At 33.2% G+C, this 18,686-nt stretch overlaps 1 protein-coding gene and 1 long non-coding RNA gene across 11 annotated transcripts in view; one reads left to right on the top strand and one right to left on the bottom strand.

Moving 5' to 3' along the window:
* The first annotated feature begins 1,280 nt into the window (after positions 1-1,280).
* LOC107873537 lies at positions 1,281-15,370 on the top strand. Of its 8 annotated transcripts, none has more exons than XR_007056942.1 (4): positions 1,281-1,449; positions 2,698-4,775; positions 8,287-8,473; positions 15,250-15,370. It is a non-coding gene; the product is annotated as an uncharacterized LOC107873537 (long non-coding RNA). The 8 variants fall into 8 exon arrangements; XR_007056946.1 differs by lacking the exon at positions 2,698-4,775 and adding an exon at positions 1,975-2,044; XR_007056948.1 differs by lacking the exon at positions 1,281-1,449 and having other exon boundaries at positions 2,728-3,569; positions 3,714-4,775.
* A 1,683-nt stretch (positions 15,371-17,053) lies between these two features.
* Positions 17,054-18,686, bottom strand: part of LOC107873536 (LRR repeats and ubiquitin-like domain-containing protein At2g30105) — a gene marked incomplete at its 5' end in the record, with an annotated part of 12,565 nt that continues 10,932 nt past the window's right edge. For all 3 annotated transcript variants that reach the window (XM_047414643.1, XM_047414644.1, XM_047414646.1), the window contains 1 exon segment: positions 17,054-17,547.

Genomic DNA, 18,686 nt, shown 5'->3' with positions numbered 1-18,686 from the left:
TTTTAATTCTCTTTGTTTTTCAGATATTATTTGTTTTAGTTGTTTATATTTTTGGAATTTTGTTATGTTATTCATCTTTAAAATGTTTAAAATATTTTAGTGGATACCGAAATCTGATTTTATCATAATTAAGTGGTATATATCTCATTATTAATTTTGCCTCGTAACATTTTTGGATGACTAACATATTAAATATTCTATTAATTATCATACCTATTGTATACCTAACAAATTAAATATCTTTGACATTCTTTGCCAACATGCCATAAACATGCCATGACTAACAAATACGTACCATCATTTCATTTTTTTTTAAATAACTTGGTAAATAACTCATACATATACCAGCTCTGATATCATTTGGAGGGGGGTGCGGATAACTTAAATATATCCATTAAGTAAAAAAAAGAATAGTAAATGTTTACATAATTTTTGTATTTCACATTTCTCAAAGTTATCTTATTCTCCATATGTCATTTTCATATTTCAATGCTTTGTCTTCTTATCTTTCTATTATTGCTCCGTGTCTTTCTATCTTTTGTCGCGTATCTTCCAGTTGTCGTCCTTAAACAACTAAAACAAATAATATCTGAAAAACTGAGAGAATTAAAAATAAGAAAAAAAAGACTACAATATAACATGATTGTAGGAGTATGTCAAAAATCAATAAATGCACAAAAGGAAGAAATATCATATTTAGAATCACAAATAGATAGTCTAGAATACATATATCAACATAATCTATACAATATCAAGTAGATAAAATGAACAAAAAAGAATTTATAATAGATGAAAAAACATATGAAAATCATGAAGAATTAAAAATAAGAATAGTATTCTCCAATTTAGAAAGACGATATAAGAAAATAGGTGAACATTTATATTTAATGTTAGAAAAAGAAGAACATTTCATTTCTTTTTAAATAACTTGGTAAATAACTCATACATATACCAGCTCTGATACCATTGAGCCTAATATTTTTACCTATAACATACTAATAAACGGATAATGTAAGAAAAAGTAAATAGTTGATGCTATGCAATTCTTAAGTGAAATTTCGCAAAGAGATCAAAACCTAATACTGTTGTTAGCGAGGTCTATTTGAAGTTGGAAGAACTGGTGATGGAAAAAAGTTATTTGATGAGATGCTACATGTAAAGCCCACTCCTGATATATGCACGGTAATAACCCAAATTTTTAATGAGGGTAAATGATTAATTTAGCCTATACTATTAATATTAATTAATATAATTAAAATGAGCAATCCAAAAGTCAAAACCTCTCCCCTATTAAGTTTTTTTCCTCTCACTTTTCGGTTCAAAGGAGTAGGATATTAGGGTTTCCTTTTATTTTTGGTTCTATTATTTTTGGAAGAGAGAAACAAATCTATTGACAAAATTTGGCAAGTTCATAGAGGGATATATTGATTTTTGGTGACTGACTTTCAGGTAATTAGCATGAAACTTTGTTTAAAGTAGTATACATAAGTAGTTCATGGGATTTGCTGAATATATTACTAATAAATAACTTTCTTTCTACCTTATAATGATGAGGTTATGATTTGAGACTTAATAATTATCCGTTGATTAGTGGGTGATGCTATAGTACGTAAGTCAAAAGGGGATTTGAGATATGTTATGAAAAGGAACTGCTGCGGCTGACTGTAATTTCCTATCACTTCTAGTTTAGATAATAATGGGTGAGCTATACGATATGATAGTTATAATTGAGTGTAGTAAGTAATATAAGAATGGTTCATTAGGCAGTGATGATTATGAAGGAGCATCTCAAAGAAATTGTAAGGATTTTAGCCACTGTTTGATATCCTTTTATAGAAATATGTTCGCATGGTATTTTCTGCCAATTCCTTGGATTTAACCTTATTAAACTTTATCTTTAAGCTTGATAATAGGAGTACTGAGACTTGGCCACGACTAGCATAATTGATATCGTTAATTAATATTTTTTTATAGATTGAGGCTATTAGAGGTTGTTTGGTTTGTGTTCTACATGTTACAAGGTTGTGGAAAACTTGTAACTGAGGTAAGTGAGACTTTAAGCTTTTGGTGCTTGCTTTTTCAAATTTATTTTAAAAAGATTATTTTTGTCTACCCGATATATGTGTTGGGACGAGCGTGTGCTTGGCAGAATCGGTGGCCTTCAAGACCATTCGTATATATTTTATGCTTAAGAATACCAATTCTCCAGTTATAAATTATTTTGTGATGTGATATGATTGTGTACTGTGAGATTGGGGCATTGTGTATGCTTCTTAATTCCATTGAGGCATTGTGTATGCTTGTTGATTTGATATGGGACATTGCGTATGCTTTCCTTGAGCATTATGTATGCTTATTGATTTGATATGGAACATTGTGTATGCTTCCTTGAGTATTGTGTATACTCCTGATACGCATTGTGTTTGTTCCCAAAACTCCTAGTGTTAGCTAATTACTTTAATTCGAAATTATGATACGTGCTTTGTACAAATTGTATTGAGGTATTTGGTTCTTGATGAAGGATTGATGGGCTTCGTTAGTCACCTTATTCTGATATAATTCCTATGTGTAATAACTTTACGTTCTTGGTGTTGTAGTATTTTCTAATACTTGTCCCAGGAGTACTTAAAGTAGCGAGCTGATGATCTTACTAAGTTATATTTATATATAGCTCACTCCTTACTTACATGTCTGCAGATACTATCGCGCAAGATGAAACTAGTGGGTGACAGTTCCTTCGTATGGATTCTATTTGCTAATGTGAACCTTCACATTGTTCATGGAGCCTTTCGTTTCAACTTTATCTATCTAGTTTATGTTTCTTTTTGTTGGGTTTGTATGCATGAAGGTTGAACTCATGTAACTCTATTTTAGATGCTCCATGATCTTAGTGCAAGATTTGGGACAACAAATTAGTTCTCGAGTGATCGTTGAACTTATAGTTTGATTATGGAATTTTGTTGAACTATTATTCGCTATTTATTGATGCATTGAAGTTGTACATACCTTACCTTAGAGTTTATTATTTGGTAAAGTGTAAGGAAGATTAGTCTCCCGACAATTGGTTTTAACGGGTGCCAGTCACGTCGAGAGATTATTTTGGGACGTAACAAAGTTGGCATCAGAGCCTGGGCTGTAGGTCTCGGGTCATGGAGTAGTGTTTAGTAGATTCTTGTTCATGGGTATGTAGGCACCCATACTTATAAAATTAAAGCTACAAAACATTTAGGAAGTTTTTCTTTTTCATTCCATGTTCGTGCGTTGAGTTGAATTTAGTATAACCTTTAAATATTGTTCGAAGATGATTAAGAGACGTGGTTTTTCCTCTGCTAGTCGATTTAACGCATATACTGGACGTGGTGCTGGACAGGATTCTACCCGTGGTGGTGGTCTAGTTGGGTCTCATCCAACTAGGCCTTGGACTAGGACGCAAACCGATCCTTAGCTTGGAGTTGGGAATGGGGGTCAGCCCTGTTGCTTCGGAGCAAGCTTAGGATTAGGTTGTTCGGGATGTTCCAACTGCAGTGCCATCTGTTGTGCCTACTGTTGCATTGCCTGCAGACATTGTGGTAAGAATGTTGAATGTACTTGAGGCATTAGTGACTAATCAGGGTCGACTCCAGCTCATCGGGCTACTTCGCAAATACAGACACAAGTTTAGTTAAATGTTGCGACTTCTTAGGCACCTCAACCAGTTGATCTTTTGGTTGCAGCTGTGGGCCAACCCAAGAATCTTAAGAATTTCATGGATCTTAAGCCACCAGAGTCTGATGCTATACTATCTTCTATTGAGCCTCAAAAGTTTATAGATCGCTGTGAGAAGATATTGACTACCTTAGGATTGAAGGAGACTCGTGGTGCAGAATTTACCACTTTTCTGTTCTCAGGGTCTCCCGAAGTATGGCAGACTTCCGTCTTGAAGGGGCAGACAAACAGGGCTTTCACCGATCACTTAGTCAGAGTTTTCAGCCATGTTTATGGACAGATTTATTCCATTGAGCAAACAAGATGACATGAGACGTCATTTTAATGAGCTACGACAGGGATCTATGACAGTTACTGAGTATGAATCTAAATTCATTGAGTTGTCCAGGTATGTTCCATCTTTGGTTGCAGATCAGACGGAGAAAGTAAGACAATTTGTGGATGGTCTTGAGGCTTGTTATCGTGGTCCAGTGATATGAGATGTGCATAATAGATCTTATGCTGAGGTGGTTGACACCACTCTCCGTTTTGAGTCCTATTATGAGATGGAAAAGATTAATCAAGAAAACAAAAATGCACGTAACTCAGGTGTGTTTAATGGTGCTCAATTTGGGGAAATGGTAGTTATTATCATAGGCAGTCCAGGCCTACACAGTTAGAATCCGTGGGACAGCCTTCGAGGAACAGTCATTCAGCTAGGCAGGGTAAACAACAAATGTAGAGAAAGGGTAATGTTCCTATCAATCAAGTCAATATTTGTGGTGTTCCAATTGTGGTAGAATTTGCAGTGGTCATTGTTATGGAACAAATAGGGCTTGTTATACTTGTGGTGACCAGGGACATATTGCTAAATTTTGTCCTAAGAGAGATTTAAGTATTGGTCAAGCTACTACTCAGGTGCAAAGGAATGTTGTAGGAGAACAAGCCCAAGCTCAGCCGGCTAGAGCTACTCCATATGGTGCTTATGGACAGAATCGACAGGGTGCCTAGGTTGCTCAAACTGGGTGGACCACTGAGATTCTTCGCCATGGCTGGATAGGATAGTGAGATATCTAATGCAGTAGTCACAGGTATTACATTATCTCTTGAGGGATATTCTTTTATTGATCTTTGTTCTTCATGTTCGTTTGTATCTCTATCTATTACCTTTTCTTAAAAAGAAAGTTGAAACTCTTATTGTACTATATATGGCTATGACCCAAGTGGGGGACACTTTATTAATGGATAGAGTTTATGGATATTGTATGATATTTGTTTAGTGCAGGGACACCATAGTTGATCTACTTGTGTTGCCTATATTTGCCTTTGATGTAATTATATGTATGGACTGGTTGACATCACGTTATGCTTTGATTGATTGTTATGCTAAGTTTATATGTTTCTATTTTCCTAAAAAACTACCTTCAATGTGTAAGGGTGTGACTCCAGTGACTCAAGAAAAAATGATATTTTATGAAAGACACGTTGAATGGTTAATTATGGGTGTTTGAATTTTATTGCGACTGTTCATGATGCACGAGCTGAAAATGTTACTATTGAGAGTATTTTTATTGTTTGAGAATTTATTGGTGTGTTTTAGATTATTTGCCGAGCTACCTAGGTTGTTCATAGATCATCTTATTATCACTTGTTCGATTTTCTCACTCATTTGACATTATTTTTTATGACTTTTATCACGTTCGAGGACGAACATTATTTTAACGAAGGAGAATGTAATAACCCAATCTTTTAATGAGGAGTAAATGAGTAATTTAGCCTATACTATTAATATTAATTAATATAATTAAAATGAGCAATCCAAAAGTCAAAACCTCTCTCTATTCAATTTTTTTCCTCTCACGTTTCGGTTCAATGGACTAGGATATTAGGGCTTTCTTTTATTTTTGGTTCAATTATTTCTGAAAGAGAGAAACAAGTCTATTGACAAAATTTAGCCAGTTCATAGTAATCGGCTTTCAGGTAATTAGCATGAAACTTTGTTTAAAGTAGTGTACATAAGTAGGATTTGCTGAATATATTAATAAATAACTTTCTCTCTACCTTATACCGATTAGGTTATGATTTGAGACTTAATAATTATCCATTGATTAGTGGGTGATGGTATTGTACGTAAATCAAAAGGGACTTTGAGATATGTTATGAAAAGGAACTACTGCGGTTGACTGCAATTTCCTATCACTTTTAATTTAGACAATAATGGGTGAGCTATATGATATGATAGTTATAATTGAGTGTAGTAAGTAATATAAAAATGATTCATTAGGCACTGATGATTATGAAGGAGCATCTTAGTGAATTGTAAGACTTTTAGCCACTGTTTGATATCCTTTTATAGAAATATGTTCGCATGGTGTTTTCTACCAATTCCTTTGACTTAACCTTATTATCCTCTAGCTTTAAGCTTGATAATAGGAGTACTGAGACTTGGCCATGACTAGCATAATTGATATTGTTAATTAATATTTTTGTATAGATTGAGACTATTGGAGGTTGTTTGGTTTGTGTTCTACACGTTGCAAGGTTGTGGAAAACTTGTTACCGAGGCAAGTGAGACTTTAAGCTTTGGGTGCTTGCTTTTCAAATTTATTTTAAAAAGTGTATTGTTGTCTGCCTGGTCCATGTGTTGGGACGAGTGTGTGCTTGGCAGAATCGGTGTCCTTCAAGGCCAGTCGTATATACTTTATGTTTAGGAATACCAATTTTCCAGTTATAAATTATTTCGTGATGTGATATGATTGTGTACTGTGAGATTGGGGCATTGTGTATGCTTCTTAATTCCATTGAGGCATTGTGTATGCTTCCCTTGAGCATTGTGTATGTTTGTTGATTTGATATGGGGCATTGTGTATGCTTTCCTTGAGCATTGTGTATGCTTGTTGATTTGATATGAGACATCGTGTATGCTTTCCTTAAGCCAGTGTTCAGAGATGCGACCGCATCATCGCATTATGTGCTGATGCAATGCGATGCGGGCTCCCAGCGAGTAGCATCTTTGATGCGGTGCGATCTGAGAATTGCAGGTGTATCAAGCCCTGTTGCGTGATGCGATGCGATGGGCGATGCGATCGCATTATGGATTTTTTTTTATTTTTGGGCAATTTTAAATTAAAAAAAGGGTTTGAAGTGAAAATTTTTTATGGCAATTTTTAAATTAAAAAAAAAAAGGTCAGAAGTTTAAGAAATGACCGATTAAAAATTTTAGGATTTTTTTTTACCTGCTTTCTCTCTTCTCCACTTCCACTGAAGCTGCGCTGCAACAACTTTTTCTCCATTGAAGCTGCGACCAAGTGGAGTTGATGAGCGTCGTTATGGTTTAAGGGGTAGTACTTCCAGCTCATACGATAAGGAAAAAGAAGTTGCTACTTCAACAGGAGATGTGGAAGATGAGGAAGTTGAAGATGATGAGCATTATGTTGATACTCAAGGAATAGAAGAATTGGACAATCTTAATGAACTAGAAGAGCTTTAGATTGAACCACTATTAATTTATATTTGATTTTTCTTTTTTTGGGGGGTTTGTTTTGTTTTGTTGAACTGATTTGTTGGTGTTTCATTAGAACTTTTGCTTAAATATATTGTCTTTATTGTTGATTATATAGTTGTTGTGGTCTTTTCAGTTATAACTTACTATTTGAATGCTCTATAGGTATTTTTTTTTATTAAATTGTGCTTCACTTCAATAATGCGGTCACATCGCATCACGCATCGCATAATGCATGATGCAGAGTCTTGTCGCTTTTTTTTGCATCACACTTCCCTGAACACTGCCTTGAGCATTGTGTATGCTTGTTGATTTGATATGAGAAATTGTGTATGCTTCCCTGAGTATTCTATATACTCCTGATATGCGTTGTGTTTGTTCCCAAAACTCCTAGTGTTAGCTAATTACTTTAACTACAAATTATGATAAGTGCTTTGTATGAATTGTATTGAGGTATATGGTTCTTGATGAAGGATTATTGGGCCTCATTTGTCACCTTATTATGATATAATTTCTGTGTGTAATAATTTTATGTTCTTGATGTTGTAGTATTTTCTAATACTTGTCCCAGGAGTACTTAAAGTAGCGAGCCAATGATCTTACATATTTATTGAAATATTATTCACTATTTATTGATGCATTGAAGTTGTACATATTTTACCTTAGAGTTTATTATTTGGTAAAGTGTAAGGAAGATTGGTTCTCCCGACAAGTGGTGTTAGCGGGTGTCAGTCACGTCGAGAGATTATTTTGGGATGTGATATGCACTCATGTCACTTTGCTCGTTGGTTATTTTAAGTATGACCTTGTCGAAAAAGCTATGTGACTCTTCAGTGAGTTGGAAAGAAATACGGAATTTAATGATATTGCATTTTACAATGTTGTCATTAATGGATTGTGCAAAAATGGTAAACTCCGCGAAGCTCATGCTATTTTTGAGAAGCTTTCTTCCATTGGATTGCTTCTATACAATTAATGATAACTGGACTTTGTCTTGAAGGATTATTTGATGAAGTTAAAGGTATTCTAAGTAAAATGGAAGACAGTGGTTGTCCTCCAAACAACGTAACTTACAATGTTATTGTGCAAGGATTTCTCAGGTGCAACAAAATTAGTGAAATGGTATTATCTTTCATGAAGGAAATGACTGGAAGAGCTTCTCATTTGATGCAACTACAACTGGGTTTTTAATAAATGTCTTAAGGAAATGGCATCCAATGGAGTTGCAGAAGTTGATAAAATGGCAATTAGAACATTGTTGACTCTCCGGGCAGGCTTACGGAGGAGGTACATTACTTTTGATCCTTTGATTGTTTTTCCACTCTTATTTATATTGTCATCATGTCACTGCACTTCTTAATATGAGTAATTAATAATGTGACATCCCTTTATATGCGTCTGTGTTACATATTTAGTTATCCTCATGTTATAAATGAATATAGGACTATTTAGGATTGACATCAGTACAGATGATAAGTGTTTATTCTGTGGGGATGAGGTGGAAACTACAGACCACCTGTTCTTTAGGTGCCCTTTCTCAGCACATTGCCTACAGGCAACCCTCATTTAGCTAACACACAAGTGATGAGCATATGGAAGAGGCTATCTAGAAAGGAAAGAGACTGCAGTAAACTGGTAATGGCAGTGGTTGTTGCATCGCCATATCGGTATATATGTAAGGCTAGAAACACCACATTGGGACTCCACGTCCTACAGTTATGTTGAAACAGACCAAACATGAGTGTGGAATGGGGAGAGATACCTTTCTAGGTAGGAAGCAATGTAACAGGAAGAGATTATGGTCTGTGGATACAACATATTATTACTTATTAGTTTGTTTTAGTTTTGATGTAAAGCTGTTAATAGAGCCGCAGAACTGAAAGGATGGAGAGACGTGAAAATATTTTAAGTTGTATATGAAGATTATTAATACAGTTCTTCTTCACAAAAAAAAATAAAAAGAATGTTGCAACAAATTTACTGCAATGCATGCAATCTTGTTGAGACGGTCGTAAACCATGTAATAGAAATAAGGGCAAACGACATAAATTCCAACAGTTTGGAGCTTAATTATAGAAAATTCCGTACTGAAAACCCCTACTTTGGGTCTATCATTCAAGATACATTTTTTTCTTTGTAAAAGATACATAATTAGCTTTCGATATATTTTTTTCGATTTTGGATATGTCGAGATACATAATACATCCAACAGGGATGATGCATTTTTTCCTTTGTAGAGATACATAATTAGCTATCGCTATATTTTTTTTTATTTTTGGTCTGTTGAGATATATAATTAGCTCTCAATACATCCAACGAAGATATATAATTAGTTAGGATATTTGTAACTAACAAATGAGAAGGTGAGAACAAAGGAAAGTTTCAACAAAACTACCACTCTTGAGTTAATCACATTTTTTTTTTTTCTTTTTTGGATTGAAAGGCGAATTCTAAGATCTTATATCTTTTTGTTGGATATTTTCCAGATGTTATCTTTAATCCACTACTTAGGTTAGAGCACGTTTGGATTGACGTATTTTAAGTAAAAAAAGTTTTTAAGCACTGTGATAGTGTTTGGATAAAATAAAAAAGTCTTTTTAAGCACTTGTTTTAAGCTAAAAAGGCAAAAAATTAGCTAAAAGTTAGAATTCCTAACTTATGGCTTTTGCCTTAGCCAAAAGCTATAAGTCCATCCAAACGGGCTCTTAATGTGGTAGATCTTTCGTGAGATATAGCTTCGGAACCTGGTAAATCTTTTGCGGGACACTAGAAATAAAGGTTCTTTATGTTCTTGAGATCTCTTTAAATGTAAGTACTCTGCAAAGGCCAATTTCTGTGGGTAAAGGCACTAATGATTCTCTCTGGTACACTATTGATGATGTTGTGCAATCAGCTAGTATCTTCATGCTTTGTCTAAACTGACTTAGCATCTTACCATTACATTGCACACATAGTAAGTTCACATATAGACACTATTAAAAGTAAGTTCAGGGCACACAATGATGATAAAATGAGAAAATAGTTTGGTCATGTCTTGAGTCATCGACCTCTAGACGCACCAGTCAACAGGTGTAAAATCATGGTGAGTGAATGTGTTGAAAAGGGGATGAGATAGACTTAATATCGCATGGAAGGAATTTGCTTTGAATGACCTACAATCTCTTAGAATCCACTGTAGAACTAGAGAAAAATAAGGCATGATGAAGAAAGATATCTAAATAGTCGATGCCAGTTTGCTTTTTTGCCTATTCAAAAAGTTGAGATTATTTTAAGTCACTAGTATGTTTACTTTAGGTCATATGTTTTCTAGAATTCTTTAAGTCATGTTAGGTATTTATATGTCAGTAAAAGTTCTTAGAATCCCGGTGATTTGCTGTTCGATCCCGGTTCCTAGCATTCCAAGCGGAGCCTTACAGTAACTGGAAATATTCTTGTTGTATGGCCAAGAGGTTAATGGTTCAATCCGTGGAAATAATCTCTTGTAGAAATGCAAGGTAAGACTGAGTACAATAAATTCTTGTGGTTCGTCCCTTCCCTGAAACCTGTGCATAGCGGGAGCTTTAGTGCACCAGGCTGTCCTTTTTTCACCTTGGTGAAAATTCTAGCTCCGCCACTCCTCTCCACATGTAGATTCCTTATAGTCGTCTGTAAAAGATTTTCGTATGACGATGGTGTTCGGTCCATCTTATGCATACCTCGACTATTTTACCGAGTATCTCTTACCTCTCACTTTACTTGGTAATTCTGAGTCTCTGACTACCAAATCTATCTATATATAATAGGAGAGGCAAAAGTGACAAGTGTCAACACTACAAAAATTCAACTTTGAATAAAGATTAATTAAACGAATATATTGAATATATTTTAAAAAAAGAAAAAAAATACACTAACCTGCAGATTAACTGCCCTATATATAATAGGAGAGACAAAAATGACAAGTGTCAACACTACAAAAATCCAACTTAAAAAAAAAGATTAATTAAATTGAACATATTGAATATATATATTTCAAAAAAAGAAAAAAATACACTAACCTGCAGATTAACTGCCCTACATAAACTGATATGATAATTTCTCGCACTTTCTGCATCGTTGTCCATAACTTCCCTGATATTTCTCTTTCTATTTCTATTTTCTTTTTGTAAAAAATCTTTCAATTAGAAGATTACTTCAGTATTTGTTTTTGGGTAGAACACTAGGTATGTGTTCTGTTTGCAATTTTTCTTTCATGCCTTAAAATCTAGAATAAACTAAATAAATTTCTGAAATTGCTACCGACAAATAATATCCTCTTTGACTTCACATTTGATGGGTGTTTGCAAAAGGAGTACGAAAGTTGCGAGAGAAAATGAGTAAGATGAAAGACGAGAAGATAATAAGACATAAGAGAAATTTCCCTTCTTCATGAGATTTTTTATATTTGAATATATCTCAAGGTGTGTCTCATATTTTATTCTCATTCAATTATGATTTCACTCTCCAAAACTTAATATTAATCCTTGAAAAGTATACTGAATTTATTTTTTACAGTACACTAATTCAGACACTATTATGTATCTTAATTTGGAGTAAAGAGTGAATGAACTATTAGAGGTATGAAATTTTTTCACTCTTCTTATGAACACTTCTTATCATCCTGAGTGACAAAATGAAAGATACTTTATCATAATCAAGTAGTGGTTCAAGAATTTAGAGGCAACTAGCGACATGTTAGATTATTGGATATATTGTAACATTAAATTTTAGTAAGTAATTCATTTCTATTTTAAACTGGTAAGAACAAAAACATGTCATTTAAATCATAACTCCCATTTGTTTACTGCAAATGTAATATAATCTCTTTTCAATGCTTGTGTTTTACATTCTTTTGATAATTGATGGTGGATGATTTTTATTTCTTTCTTATATAAACTATTGTTTTCAGTTTATTTACATGATCACGTAAATTCATAGTCGAAAATTGACTGCTGAAAATTAAAAAGTGAAGTAAGGAATATTATGATGTTTTCATCTCCATATTTCAATATATTTTAATTGAGTTATATGTTTGTATTTCTATCACCACTGCGATTGAAGTATATTTTAAAAGTTTTAATCAAAATATCATTTTTAGATAATAATTTTTATCACAGTTATTTTTTATATAGTTTCGAATCATAATATATGTACCTCCCTTTAATATGGAAGAGTAATATTTTTTAGCGGTTTTTTCAGAAATTGCTATAAGAATTTGCCCACAAGGCTCGAACGTTGTGATTGCTTGTTTAATGACTTTATTAGTTGCTTACAAAATGGAGTCTATAGGTATTTTATCTAGATTACTATCATTGATATTGTATTTTCATTGAAGTAGGAAAATTTAAACTTTGATTAATATGACATGCTAATTTTGAATTGTTATGCCACATTGAAAGAAATGCTAATATTACATGTTTTAACTTTTTAGGTGCAGGAGCTACATGTACCATGTACATTAATTACCATATAAGTAAAAAGTTTGCTTTTCTTTTTAATATCAGCAATATAGTTAAAAGTCCGTTGCTTGGCTGCAAACTATAAAGAGAAAAAGGCTCTCTAATTTTACGGTACAATCAGAAGTTAGTCGGCCATCTATTTGACTTACAAATGTTAGTTCTATTTGAAATCGAAGCAGGCTAAACGGAGTTTGAATACTGTATTGTGATAAACAAATGGTTTAAATTGCTCGACTGCCATAACAAAAAGACATGTTTTTGTGTATTTTCCCTTCTACTTGAAAGGTAATCTTATAATTATGCAAGTAAGAAGACTTGATCCATGCTCAAATGAATCATTATGTATAACAACGCATAACCTGCATCTCAAGACATGACATTGATCATAGTTGTGAAGTTTAGCTTATGAAACATTACAAATTTAAGTACTTAAGCTGCTTTAAGAATTACCATATGTTATATAGCATTTGGTCTATCTTAACTGGGAATATTGGATAACCTTTATAGTAGAGAGGTGCATTATTAAGATTTATACATCATTTAAGTTAGTACTTCTGAGACATTGACCTTTAATGTTAGCTTTTGTTTGACTCTCTTATTTGTTCCTAAGCTGCGAGTCTATCAAAACACAATCTCTCTACTCTATCTTTGAGGTAGAAATGAGATGTGCATATACTCAACTTTCTTCAGACTCCACTTTGTGGGACTACACTGGTATGTTATTGTTGTTGTCTCTTATTTGTCCTTTGAAATCACTATCCATTTTTGTGACAATTATGTATATTCCCTATATCACTTTCAACTTTTTTCCTTTTTGACCTTTTTCACGAAAGTACAATAATTGATAGTTCTATCCTATATTAGTCGGCAAGTGTTTGTGTTAACAAGAAATATTAGATGTTGTATATAATTGTTTTTCTTTTTCTCAAAAGTTATGTGAAATCATATTGGTATTGCATATTCTAAGTGCTGTGTTTAAACATGAAAAAGAAAAATCTCAATAGTGTTTGAATCTAATTCTATTACTTTTTACTTGGACAAGGCTGATTTCTTTAACAGAATAAAGAATCTTGCCAAGTTATTGTTGGTTTTTGGATGCAAACATATTGGCAAAAGTTTTTTTTGTTTATAAACAAGGGATCAAAAAGTCAATAATATCTAAAAAAAAATTCTAATTATCGTTAAATATTTAATTATATAAAAACTTGCAACTCGGTATTTTGTTCTTACAAACACTTCCTAATCTTTAGAATGGATACATCCTTCTACAAAAATGAAAAAGTCTTAAGTTTTAAGAGAGCTCAGCTTAACCAAATGGTTATTTTGCCAATGCAAACACACTCATTTAGACATGACTAACGATCATTTCAAAGTATTATTGGGTATATACATTGTAATTAATGAAAATTAAGATGACAATCAAACTTTAATTAATACAATATAATTGAACATGGTTATACAAATCAAATCATATAATTTGAAATGATTAATATTTTTAATATCTTGCGCGCGGACATGTATACTACTATTTTTAATTGTCTTTTCGTTGGAAATTGCTTTAAGTTACTGCACTAGTTTTTAACAAAATAAGTTATTTAGATTAAGATGAATTTGAATTTTAAATATTTTTTAGTTTATTTAGTTGTTGAGATAATTTAGGTTGTTTTAAATTTTAAATTATGCAGTCTTTTATGTTTTATTGGCTATTTAAAGCCACTTAATACTTAAATAGAATTATTGAAAAGCCATTAAAAGCTTATTGAAAGTTTGAAAGTCATTTCAATGTCATTTTAACCCATATCTTTTTTTAAAAAACCCAACACTTTTAACATATAAGCTTTCTATGAATCTTGAATCCTATGGACACTATAAGATAGTGCAGTAGTATATATCTAATTTCTTCTGAATTATGATTATCGGTGTGATCATGATCTTTCACAAATGTAACCTTGCCTCTAGAATCATTTGAATGTTAGCTGTGCTATTCTTGTTTCTCTTTTATTAAAGGAATAAAGTACACTAGAAATTTATGAATTTCATATTGATATTCCTTTGCTGCATTCTCTTGCCTCGATCTGACCATGTGAATGGAAGCATTATAGAATAACGGTGCTTGAAGCCTTGGCATGAATTTTAGACTGGAAGAATATTACTGGTATTTGGTATTCGGTGGCAATCTTGTTGCTATTAGAAAAGAGTTTATACTTCATATTTTCATTGACAACTAACTTAGAGGATGGAGGAAAGGGATTTCTTTTGAAGACCTAAAGATCTGTTTGCAGTTCTCTATTGTAATTTCTTAGTCGAGGTGCGTGTAAGCTGCTGGCCTGGACACCACAGTTATCAAAAAAAGATATTTAGTTGTCTGTGGAGGATTGATTCATGTGGACGCTATTAGATAAGAGTAACATATATCTAATTTCTTCATTTATGTTTCTGTTTTTCAGTGTGATCTTTTTGACACAAAATTAACTCATCTCTGGAATCATTTGGATATCAATTGTCAGTTGTAGATGTATTTATGACAACCAAAGGCTCTTTGTACTTTCATTTGTCCCCTCGTCTCTCTCATTAACTCTCTTTAACCAGATTACGTGAAGAAAGTCATAAAACTGGGAAGATTATCCAAGCAACGGGAGTTGGGAAATTTATGGCAGAAGAGGTTAATTTGATGGCTCTTCTCATATAAAAGAAATATGCAGTATTGGCATGTGCTTCCTGTCAAAAGCTATTCTAGTAGCTAGATCTGTAGTTATATTGCAAGTCATTCTTTTACAATGATGTCAAATGTGTTTGTGTGGGTTGCAGAACAAGCTCATCACGATCACACCAGAAACTTAAGTATGAAATTGATGCAACTGATCACACATGTTATGTTTTGCTTCATTTGTCAAACCTCTATCCTTTTTCAGTGAAGACAAGCTTAAATGCTTTGCAACATAGTCTATCACCTTCCTGTACATTTTCGGTCTTACACCAAAAATCTAATAACGATATACATCTGTATATTAAATTATAGATACTCTTTTTCACCTTCCTTTCCAGATCATAACAACTTTGCTGGTATCCTTTTCCAACCCACCAACAGTTCTTTTAGAGTTCCCAACATGCAATGGCTTAGTTCAACTAATATCAAAAGCATGTACCAAAAAGGACCTGTAAACTTGGTAACTTTCTTCACAGAGGATGTACCTGCTGCAAATTATCATTCCTCTTCTCGATAAGTTGTGTTGAGTCAAAACATGTCTCTCTTGCCAGTAGCCATGTGAAGCGTTCAACCTTGTAAGAGGCTTTGTCTCAAAGGTTATATATGATGTTGCCTACTACTTTGAAAGAGTACCTTGTAGCCTGATTTTATTGGGAAAACGCAAGATTTCTGTTCTGTCTTGTCCGTTTCTTCTTTCATCCCTTTACATCCTTCAATCACTTGCAAAAATTGGCTCATTCCTCCCTTTCACAGTCACTACACCTTTCTAAGGTATGTTATATACTTGTTGAGACTAATACATATCTACTGTTGCAAAGCTGAAAATCCTGGGAAATTGCTCCTTGAATGGCCTGTTCCATATCCATCCTTCTTGCCCGAATAGGATTTTTCTACCATCTCCCAGTTTAATTTGAATGTGCTTTGACAATTTGCTCCATAAGATTCTAATGAATTATATGTGGTCTTCAGACTCTTTCACATGTTTGTGTGTGCTACATTATACTGTAAACAGACGCTACTGCCATTTCTTCATCATGTCTTTAATTTTGAGTCGGTTTGAATCCACAAAACTTGACTACATGATTTATAAAGATTATAGAATGACAAGATGGCGACGGCTAGGTTGAGCTTGTCGCACGGGGTTTGCCTTGTGCAGTTGAGCAGGGTTTACTGACCTATTTGTTATGTTGCAGGCTCATATATCTGTTTATTGGAATTGGAGCAGTTCTGTAATAGTAACTTTCTGTAGTTGCATTGGAGTGGCAATAAGGAATGGTTGCTGCCTGAGTGGTGCATCTGCATGATTAATTATGTATTTGTGGAAAACTTAAAATATTTTTGAAGAGATGTATTTCTTTCATCAATATGTTGGATTATGATTTTGTATCTATCAGAACATTCTCAGTCAGATTTTGAGATCTTGTATAACTTTCTATTTCGAACTTACCTGGATGAGTGTTTGATTATTTTGGGCTAAATCCAGACTTGGTCATATGTCGGGGTGATTTACAAGAATGGCTTTGGAGGTGGCTGGTCTTTAACTTTTGACCTCACATGCTCCTCGGGCAAAACTTCAAGTTCAACAAATTTTGACTTTTCCCTCGGAGGTTTCTCCATGGAATGAGTCGGGAGTCAAAAGTTCAAAACCAGATAATTTTAAGGTCATTGGGGGTAAGTTCCTGCATATCAGGGGAGATAGATTGGATTACATTCCCTATTAATTGCAAGGTCATTTTCAGTTTCTCGTGTTGCACTACACAGTTTCAAAAGCTTGGTATTACACAAATATTTCTTCATTTTTGATCTTGTATAGTGCTTGGGTCAAGGAAAGACGATGAAAAAGGCTGTTTATAAGTGTGATCCTCTATCCTCTGTTTTTCTATCTTCAGAGAATCAATCTCGTAGTCAAACTACATAGCATGCTTGGAGCTTTTGATGGAGGAAGAACCGGAGCTATGAGATCTGCTGCTTTGGCCACCGTTCTGTTACCCGGTCTTGGTGGTGTCATATTATTTGTTGTTGGCTATGCGTTCTTCACCTTTACTTTAATCTATTCATTAAATTTCAATCTGGGACATTGTTCACACGTCCAAGGGCAATGACGCTGATGAATAGAGCCAAAGGAAGATGCCCCCAAAAAGAAAAACACTTTGCTTTTAGTAACTGCTAAAAAATAGTCCCTGTACAGTCACAGTTAACAAGTTAGTAATTTTATTAAAGAATATTCAATTTTAAACTATAAAAAATAAAATTTGACCTATATATAAAACATAATTTATCGACAAAGCCTGTTCAATTAATCATGCTTTGGAGGCATACATAGCTAAGCCCCTCGTGGTCAGTCACCATCCTACACCATCCTGTTGCTATGTGTTGTCACCAACTACTCAATATGTTCCGATTTATGTGACAAAATTGAAATTTCAGATTCAGACTTTCAAAATTGATCATGAACTAAGATAAGGGTGTCAAATGGGCCAGATTCGACCCGGCTCGGTCTGCCCACGGGAAGTAGGGTACCGAGTTTTGGGCCTATTTATTTTTTATTTTGGACCCGATTAACTCAGCCCGGATCAAGCCCGATCCAGGCCAACCGGTTAACCGACCCGGAAATGGCTCGATTATTATTATTATTATTATTTTAAATTGACAAATGGATTAATTTACTATAAAGTATTGTTAATTTATTATATTAAGTAGCACATGTTTTATTTAAAGAAGTACATATATTTTATATGTGTACGTATATATTGAATGGTACGTATATATGTGTGTATATTTTCTAAAGTAGTCTATATTTAACATATTCATGTGTATATGTTTTAGAAATTAGTATATAACTATATATATAGTGTGTGTATATTGTAGCATATATATTGTAATATATTTTATTTAAAGTAGTACGTATATATTGAATGGTATGTATATATGTGTCTATATCTTCTCTAGACGTACATATTTAACGTATACATGTGTATATGCTTTATAAATTAGTGTATAACAATATATATATAGTGTGTATATATTGTAGTATATTTTATTTAAAGTAGTACGTATATTGAATAATATGTAAATATGTGTACATATCTTCTATAGACGTATATATTTAACGTATACATGTGTATATATTTTATAAATTAGTATATAACGATATATAATATGTGTATATATTGTAGTTTATATATATTGTAATATATTTTATTTAAAGTAGTACATATATATTTAATAGTACGTATATATGTGTATATATCTTCTATAGACATATATATTTAACATATACATGTGTATATGTTTTATAAATTAGTATATAACTATATAT

Source organism: Capsicum annuum, chromosome 6 (assembly GCF_002878395.1).
Source record: "Capsicum annuum cultivar UCD-10X-F1 chromosome 6, UCD10Xv1.1, whole genome shotgun sequence".
NCBI lineage: Eukaryota > Viridiplantae > Streptophyta > Magnoliopsida > Solanales > Solanaceae > Capsicum > Capsicum annuum.
This window is presented reverse-complemented; position numbering and strand designations above follow the sequence as displayed.